At 37.3% G+C, this 10,100-nt stretch overlaps 1 long non-coding RNA gene across 1 annotated transcript; it reads right to left on the bottom strand.

The window, feature by feature from the left end:
• Positions 1-2,477: 2,477 nt before the first annotated feature.
• Positions 2,478-8,293, bottom strand: LOC120740435. The gene is made up of 3 exons (XR_005697365.1): positions 8,084-8,293; positions 6,242-6,356; positions 2,478-6,023 (listed from the first exon to the last, which is right to left on the bottom strand). It is a non-coding gene; the product is annotated as an uncharacterized LOC120740435 (long non-coding RNA).
• Positions 8,294-10,100: the final 1,807 nt, after the last annotated feature.

Here is a 10,100-nt window from a genome sequence, read left to right as displayed (position 1 = left end):
TGAATTACATCAGTGAATCTTCTCTGTTGTCTTCTCTTTTCCCTCCTGTCTAACAGCTCCAGCTTAAAAATCCAGGATATCCGCTACCCTCCTGTGTACATGTCCAAACCTCCAAAGTTGCCTCCAAACTGTCCGACCTGAGCTGTCCCTCTGATGTTCTAATTTCTGATCATTCCCACTGAAAATATTAACATCTTCAACTCTTGTAAACCTTCCCTTTCACGCTTGCTGCTATTCTTCTGTCACAAATTCCCAGTGAAAATCTTGGCATCATTAAGATTTGGATCAATTATTTATTTATTTTAAAAGTTTGTATGCATTTATGTTTTTTGAGCACCTACATAAACTACACAAACTTATGAAACATACCACACATTTACATTTTAAAGAAGGCTCCAGTTGCCAAGGTAACCCTTTAATGTATTTACTACCAGGTTATACGTCAATCACAGGTACTCTTCACTCTCACTGAGAGTCACTTCAGTCACTCAACTGCAAATACAGAAAAATCTATCTCAGGTCAAGCCCACTTTGTCTCACCAGCGGTTATTTCGCCAAGTGGCCAAATATCTTGTGATGAATCTCTTCTAATATGCAAGCATCTTAAGCGAACCCTAGTTTTTAGCAACCCAATTAAATTAAATTACTTAACCTGAAATCTGGACATCACTCACTGGTTTGATCATTTCTTCATCATGCTTTTTTTTTTTTCAAAGTTTGAAAATTGGATAAAGGGAATGGTCGGTAACAGAAACTAAATATCTATGAGTTTACAATGAGAGTGAAACTTCTCTATAAATGCTGCGCCATCACATGATCCCCAGAAAGATGCTGAGCTGACATTTAGGGTTTAAACCAAAGACCTGTCATCCACTGGCTTCTGGACTTTACATTTTAAAGACTCAGCGTCAATGTCTTGACTGTTGCCATGTTAGTTTTTAAAGGTAGAAGTGAGCATAACTGGAAAAGAAATTGGACTAAGTTATTAGTGCAGTCAACCACTCAGCAGGCAGCATTATTTGTCACTTACACTAAAATATTTCAATTTTTGAACAAACTGGCTGCGCGGCTCTTCTACATAAGCAGACACAGAAAACACTAGAAATCAAAATGGACCTCCAACCTTTGTTTTCTACTCTGCATGATTCACAACTCAAAATGATCCTCCCCTCTTTAAGCTGTCTTTCTTCCGATTGGCTGCCAGTCACAAATAACAGCAAGTGGGTGGATAACTGTGCCTGTGGTTACCATGTTAGTGATGTCTTGACTATGTTATTAAGTGATTTTTCACATATTTTGAATAAAACATTAAAAAAAAATACAGTTTTAATTTCAGTTCAGCATCACGTTTTGCACTTAAAATACCACATAACAGTCATACAAATGATATATGCTAATATCTTATTCAATGTCCTGCAGGTACAACACACTCAAGAATATTCAGATGATAAATGTACTTTGCAAACCTACCTGCTGAATAAATAAATCTTCAAAGAACTGCACTAATGTACAGTCCTATTTAAATCAACTTGCAGAGACCCAAAAGACTGAAAACCTGCCAGAGCACATGAAGAAATGAAGAAATAAGAAACGCAGATGCGTTCATCAAAGCAGGAGCGACTGTGAGCAGGATGCTGCTGCAACATTTGTGAAGATACCAGAATGGTCATAAGAAATGAAGATGGGGAAAATTTTACATTGAGTTCTGCTTATTTTCAGCATGGTAGTAGTTTATCTAAAATCTAAAAATCTAAAAACACGGATAATCTGCAGCTCTTTAAGGACTGATGTGTATTCATTAAAAAACAGGCTCCCTGATCTTTAGGAACCCAGAAATCACAAGATCCTACATCTACACTGAAATGCTACATCAGATAGATAAAATAAATAATATTTAATACTACACAAAACACATAATCAGGTTTTAATTTAAAAAAAATTAGAACAGCGTTATTATGACTATTTTTAAAAAAAAAAAATTGTTATATTATTTACTTTTATTATTACAACAACTCGCATACCAAAATAATTTCTCAAATGTGGGCTAAATTAGCAGTATTTTTTTTTTTATTATAAGCGGTACTAGTAGTAGTAGTATTTATTATTATTATTCATTTACAGAATCAACGGTCCACAATTTAAAAACTTGCTTGATGCTTACAGATCATTTTCCTACAAGAAGACTGAGGCTAATGTGTCCACAGCTGGGACCAGTAGCATGTAGTCTGAAATCCTGTGAGCACATATCATTTTCAGAAGGATGAGGAATTGAATTTAAACGAGAATTCTTAATTAGTCGTCAAATGTACTCCAGCAGCTACACATGCACTCCTCTGCAGTAAAAGTCTATTAGCTTTCCTTTGCCTGATCTCACAGGAGACCATCTGAACACTGAGACTGGGGTTTCTCTCTAATATTGTGAGGTGTGTACCTTCCAGTTTAAAGTGCTTTGAGGTCACTGTGGTTGTGAATTGGTGCTGTATAAAGTTTTATTAAATTTGCTTTCCGGTATAGTTTGTTCTCAAACATGCAGCACACACATGGCTGTACAGTCTGTTCTGGAGAGAGAAATCTTACATGCACTCTCGCTTTACATGCATGAAACTTGCATAAGAGGATGTTTGGTTGTGCACACATCACATGCCATCACCTCTAAATGTTCTCATCACTCATTTGATCTGTAAAAAAAAACTTATAAGACAGTTTAATAGAGTCATTTTTTCAAACATTTTTTATCAACATAGTTATTCATATTTTTGAATGACTGCAGATGAACACAGGATGTGCTCAATCAATGAAACTACACATTTACATAAGAAACTGAAATATGCTTTAAAAAGCACTAAGCGACACGAGACTCGCTTCTCTTTCATTTTCCTCTGTAGTCTTAAAACAGTCACATTATGTGCATTAGATAAAGATCAAATCCTGTTATCTTGATAACTGCTTGTCTTCTTATTTAGATGCTTCCTAAACAGTAAATGGTGAAGATACATTTTTATTACTCAGAAAAAGCAAAGAGAAAAGTGAATTCTTATGCATTTTACATCCCTGTTCTGTTCTTTTGTTATGTATTAGATTGTTTTTATAATTCAATCAGTGACTATTACCTCAATGGAGTGTGTGTGTTAATGTTGATACAACAGAAAATAGTGTATTTATTTTAACGTTTTAATTAACTGCATGGAGAAAAGTGTCAAACACAGCAAAGTAGAAATGATGCATGTCATTTTTTATCCTCTTTATGTTTTTATGTTGTGCTTAAAAATCTGGATTTTGTGCTTTTCTAAAATTTGGTATGCACAGAAATGAAAAAGCCTTGAACCTGGTCTGTGTTTAATTTTGCATTATAAGTTTTTGATCTTTTTTTTCTTTCAGATTGTGTCATTTAGTTGATTCGGCACACGTTTGTTTTGTGTTCACTTACTTTCTGTGTGTTTTGCATCATCTGCAAAGTAAAACCAAATCAGACCATTTTATTGTACTTTACACAGATCAGACAATATTATTGCATTACTCGGGTTATAGATAAATAACACAGAGAAACAGCTATATCATATTACTCAAAGTGCATCATGTGCATTTAGTAAGGAAGGTCCATTCATGTCCAAAAAGAATAGACAAAAGCACGAGTGACTTCTTCTCTATGTCTTGAATGTAATCCGGTTGCAGACCACAAACATGGCGGTCTTCTTCTTGGCCGAACAAGGAAATCCCTAAGTAAAAACAATGTACTAAAGAGTTTGATCTTTTGTGTGAATATTTGTAGGACTCGTTCCAGATTGTTCCAGTTTTCCACCTGGTTTGAACCACTGGTTTACCTGCAGTGTTAAAGCCTCGGTCAGGTTTCCTTCATTTTCCTCATTTCAGGTTTAAAACTGACCCAGAATGAAAGTAAAATGCACTTTATTATTCTGTCATTGTTGCCATGTGAAACATATAACTCTATTTCTATTCTTTTAACTGACATTTCAGTGCCGTCTCATTAATAATAATAACTTTATTTCTATAGTGCGACCTTTTTAAAAAAGAAAAACAGAGTTTATCCAGTGCTTTAACAGAGAAGCAAAAACAATCATACAGAATATAAATAAGTATAAAAATAAAGAGATTTTGAGGCAGTAAGATGATTAATCCTATGCTGAGCTACACAGAAGAGTCACAATTAAAATCTCGCTGTAAAGCCAACACTGGCATTAGTCATCCGTCATCACCGACACAAGCAGACATCTCTGTAATATTCAGCCAGAGACGGAGGAAAGGTGGTTAGAAATCAAACAGCTTCTTCCTGTAGCATGACAGGAGTTCCTCACTGAGGGACTCTGTCTGGCCAGCCTCATGCAAAACAAATGAGAAAACAGACTGAATGCATGTGTGCCGAGCTGCTCTCGGCGTGTCAGAGCTCACAGATCGCAGGAAGGTGTAAAAACGCAAGTCTGACCTGAATCTCCAAACCGCTCGCTGTGCACAGCAGCTGCAGGTGGATCACATCCGCCTCTTGCCCTGTTACTCAATACCACAAGATAAATACACAGTTGTGTGTGTGTGTGTGTGTGTGTGTGTGTGCGTAGACACAGAGACAGACATTAAACTTGGGTTTGTTTAGAAATGCCACAGGTGCATGTAGTGGCCGACTGTTATTAACTCTCAGTGTGAACATGTAACATTTACATGTTTTAAAACCGTTTAAACTTATTGGGAACGCACATTAGTGCAGCTGTGTGCTTTTCTTTTTTCATTTAAAGTTTTTGTAAATTACTTCCAAAATGAACTGAAGCTCTTAAGAACTGCCAGAACTCTGTGCCCAAAATATCGGTGTACACGGTTGAAAACAGGCCTGGGCTCCGCTTTCATGTATTAACCAATTTGTGCCACAAGATGGTGCAGTGAGTCAACCAGACCTGTCATTAACCTTCTTAATTACAGTCAAAAGCCGAAGCCTCTTGAGGACATGGAAGTACGGCTGAAAATAAAAATCAAAGGTTAAGAAAAAATATTTAGCACTGGTGAAATGCTGCCCCCTGGTGGAGTTTAAGGTAAGACTTGCACAGAGTGATTACAGAAAGTGCCTGCATTAACCCACTGACTGTATATTAAAGAAACAGCCAGTGCAGATTTGCTTTAAATGTGAAATCCTTCAAATGACCAGTTCAAGAAAACAGAAGATGGCAAATCAAAATTGCACATCAGTAATTTTTGCAAGTAAAATGAAGAAGTCACCAGTTTTCTGAATTAGTCCCTATTAGAGTTATTTGTTCCACACTATTGTATTTATACTGTCCCACTGCAATAATAGTAGAAATGTGAAACAGGAAAAAAAGCTTCAGACTTAAATCATTTGTTTTCCTTTTGGTGCTTGTTGTCTTTAGATGCTGCTTCCATTTCTGTTTTTCTCTGTTAACTGGCATCTCCAGTTTTGCACATTTTTATCTAATGCTGGTGGCAGTTTGTTCATAGAGTAATTTATATCCTGCCATGAAATAAGAGTGACATTACTAAAAGCACAATATTAAAATTAATGATTAGGATCACCATTAGATAATGATTAACGCGTCTGTTGGTGAAGTATCTAAAGCTGTTGCTCCGCCTATCGCCTCTATTCTCTATGCCCACCTCTAGTGTTATGACACCGCCTTCCCGGCCTCTGAGAGCGTTGTGCCTCACTACAGTGTTACAGTAGAAGATGTGACAAGCCACACAGCCACACATTCTGGACTGTTGGAGATTGCGCACTAGGTCTGTGGAGGCGGCCAAGTCTGTGTGGACTGTGTGACACTGTCTGTAATCATTACTTGTTGTTTGTTGGGGTCTGCTGTTGAACTGAAGGTGGTTTATGAGCCGGACATGATTCGGATCATCTGTGGAGGCACTGCTGCTCTGGACCTGCTGGTTGTTGAACTGGCTGTACTCGTAACTTGTTGTCTGTGGAGGTCTGTTGGGGTACAGCCTGTAAGGGTTACTTGTTGTCTGTGGAGGTCTGTTGTTGAAATAGTCCTGGCTATTTGATGGAACCTGATTGGAAGCTCAAAAGAAAGAAAACAAAAATCAACACTTACAAATGTTTTCATGAGTTTGTTCGCTGTCATTTCATTTATTAACATCACAGAAAAGTTACTTTTGAAGATGAAAATATTTTGTCATTGCAAATTTTGCCAATTTTATGCTCCATAAACATGTTACTTAGCATGCAGTTTCATTTGCATATGAAGGTTTTCACAGTGTTGTATCTTAGCATATTTACCATCATCTGAACTACTGTCAAATGGGGAAGTAGGCATCTTCTTGGACATCTTGGCGTCTTCACGCTCCCTCTTTTCCGTCAGGGCTGTAAGTGCAGCTAGAAGAATTGATATCTCCTGTTAGAGAAGGAGTTGGATCCAGATCATTCTTAAGTCAGATTTAAACATATATAATTAGTACAGCAAAGATATCCCAGCCCAGCATGTGTTTTTCCTTCAACTTGTAGGAAGTCCTCCAAGTTCTCCACAATCTCAAAGTCAGAGAAAGTCACCTACCTAATATTGTGTTGGTCCCTATTTTGCTAACAAAACAGCCCTAACCCATTGAGGAATAGAATAGAATAGACCCCTGAAGGTGTGCTGTGGCATCTGACACCATGATGTTAGCAACAGATTCTTTAAGTCCTGTAAGTCGGGGCCTTTCTGTGTGGAGTTTGCATGTTCTCCACATTTTTGGATAGGTTTTCTCCCAGTATTCCACAGACATGAAATTAGTGGGGTTTGTTTCTCTGTGTTAACCCTGCATCAGAATGGATGAACTGAATTGAATTAAAATGGTAAATGGACTGGTTCTTATGTAGTTTTGTTCTACTCTGACCACTCAAAGCACTCTGCACACTTCTATCTTTCTATGTAAGTGCTTTCTGTCTAACGTTCACATGCATTCATACTCCGATGGATGAACTGAAGACAAACTTGGGGTTAGTATCATGCCCAAGGAGATTTGGCATGCAGACAGAAGCAGATGGGGATTGAACTTTCAACATTCTGATTAGAAGGTGACCTGAGCTACAGCCACTCCCATAATTCATAACCTTCGAATAACATTTCTATAATAAAGTATGCCGGAGAGGTGGTGGGGCTCCAAAGTGACCTGTGTTTGAGCACTCTGACATTGATATGAACAGGAAAAATATTCACACATTTTTGCAAAATTCACCAAAGCAAGTCATAACATGCCATTCCCAAACAAGCTGTGTTTCCTGATGTAACCTTTCTTCAGGTTTTTTCAAAGCCACTGGACAACTTAGGCATCAAAATTTTGATCCAATAAATATTGGAGCATTTTAAAGGCGTTTTAAAACACCTGCATATATTTTGAAGGTTCCAGGAAAGAGATTCAGAGTGATTAGTAACACCTAAAGTGCTAACATACCACAATCAACCTGTCAAACAGGGTGTTCTTAGTACTTAGTTTCACCTTTAAAATACAAAAACACATATAAACAACACACACTTCTGTCTTCACAAGGAGAGGCTACTCTCAAAGTATTCAAAGCAGCTCAAATGTCATATTTAATGTTACAGAAACAACAGATTAATAGTGAAAAGCAAACAATGAGCACCAAATCTCTGCCGTTTTTGTTTCATTCACCTCTCAGATTTAACCTTTTTTTTAATATCTGGATATTTGGATATCAGCAATATTACTGCTATGATTTCAACTTTGTATGTGTGTTTGTGTGTGTCTATGGTCCCGCATGTGTTACAGAAACTGTGAAATCTTGTCAGACTTGACTGTCTATGGGCAGATTTTGTCAACATGGTAAGCATCAATATGCAGTCATAAAACACAATAGGCAGCTGAAGTTCAATTTGATAATAAGTGTTGTCTCTGAACTTGTAACTAGTTTTGAATTGCTGTACAATAAAAGAATATTTAGAATTTATTTTCATAAATTGAATTCAACCTAACAACATTTTAGTTTAATATAGTTAACTAAAGTTCACATACTGTCATCACATTGCATTGAAACTACTTCCTCCAAAGCAAACTGTCATGGAGTGAACGTTAGGACCCAAATGCAGTTTTCATAGTTATGCAGAAATAACAAAAAACTAACCTTTTGTTAAAGTCGAGGAGTAATCCACAACACACATAAAAAATAAGAAAACTTTCAAAAAGGATCACGAGGAGAACACGAGAGCACACAAACAGATACTGAAACAATGACTGACAGGCAGGGCAGGACTGTGTAAACACACACAAGGGACTTTCAGATAAAACAGAAAGTAAACAAACCACTAAACAGATATGACAATGACATACAAGGAAACACTAGAGGAGGCTGGTCTTAAATACATAAAAAGACAAGGATATAACTTTAAATAACTCTTAACATTATCTGGATTATAAAATAACAAGAAGTAAACAGAAATGACTAAAGAGTCACAATGAGCCCAAGCAGGGAAGGCCAATTATAAACTCTGCAATGACAATACAATCTGACCACAATCAACTAGAAGTAAAACAGAAATGAGGAACAGTACAGGGGCACAATGTTGAAAATATAAGATTTCTAGATAGAATTAGAAAGAAAACCTAACATAAACTGAAAGGAAAGCCTGAAGTCTCCATGACAGAAACAATCGGTAAGGTGCATACCATGCAGGTGTTTTAGTCATCACATGAGTCAGTGGTGCATACCTATCATTCTCTGATTATGCCAACAAAACTGAACTGAGCGTAAAGTCATTGTAGTGCAGCCATTCCCAAAGAAAAGTGCTGCAGTTCACTTCAAAACCAGAAAGACCCTCTCTGATCAGTAAGTCTGGTTTCTGTTGTTGCCTTGAAGCCTGGCGTTCCTGTGTGTGAGACAGTGGAGGAGATTCTGTTCCTGTTCATGTGGGATTGGCACTCTGGATTTGTTACCTTTCTGTTCCAAAGACCTTGTAAATAGTGATGGGCCAAACGAGGCTTCATAAAACACTGAAGAATTCAAACCATTTGTGCCGCAATAATATCGAGGCTTCGAAACAATCTGAACCCCATCTCCACAGTGACACCTGCTGGCCAATTTGGGAATTACCACATCTTGATGGTGCAATTCTGTCAGACAATGACAGAGACGAGCCCTGCACATTTCCAAATAAAGCAACTTATTATATCAGACTGTCAATAATTGTGATCAGCAGGCGTTGTGGAGAAATCTCTGTACAAACTCAAACAATTGAGACTGTAATGATGACTTTGCTTCAGGAAAAACATTCTCACTTTGTTAACCTTCATGCTGCTCAAAATAAACCAATAATATAGTAAAAGATTCTGAGAAATAACTCCTGGGTTTATTGTAATAACCAGCTGTTTTTGGGATCAGTCAGCTTTGTTTTGTTTTTTGTTTTTTTGCTCACACCCCTCAATGCTTGGATGTGTTTGGCTAATGTTTAAGTTTTCTGGGAGTTCATGTCATCAGGTTTGTTCTACACGCTGTCAAGCAAAGCTAGAAGCTGGCATAGCTGAACTATGAAGAAACTTTTCTTAACTTTACACTGCTGTGGATGTTGTATGTTATAACACTGGCATGATGATGTTTTACTGTGAATCTGGGGTTTTGGTTATATTGAACCTGCCTCGTGTTGTTTATGAGATATTCTCACCAGAAGCATCAGTGACAATAAAAAAAAGAAAAACTCATCTGTCATGAAAAGGTGTTAAGAAATAGATGAACTATAATTAATGATTACTAATAATGTGTTTTTCTAGCTTTTATTATCTACAGTGCAAATATATTCTTTATGGAGGTGCAGTATGTGAATAACAGGTTGTAGTGAGGATGACACAACCTGATGCATGTTTTTATTGGCAGCAGACATGTATATTGATGTATGGGTCTCTTGTGGGGCCTCCTCACAGTGGGGCATGTCCAAAATGCATCACCTAGGTGCTGCCCTGGAGAGATCCTGGCCAAATGCCCAAATGACCGCATCCTGTCACTGTGGAGAATTACCACAGAGAACAAGTAGTTATGGAACAAATGTCCATTCCACTGTACCGCTTACTGCACCATATACAGCATATGCATGATACAGTACTGGTGTGTATTGTTTTTTTGTTTGTTTTTTGTTGGGTTTTTTTTTTTT

Source organism: Simochromis diagramma, unplaced genomic scaffold (assembly GCF_900408965.1).
Source record: "Simochromis diagramma unplaced genomic scaffold, fSimDia1.1 OVJJ01000321.1, whole genome shotgun sequence".
Lineage (NCBI taxonomy): Eukaryota > Metazoa > Chordata > Actinopteri > Cichliformes > Cichlidae > Simochromis > Simochromis diagramma.
The sequence above is the reverse complement of the archived record's forward strand: the minus strand, read 5'-3'. Positions and strand labels throughout refer to the sequence as shown.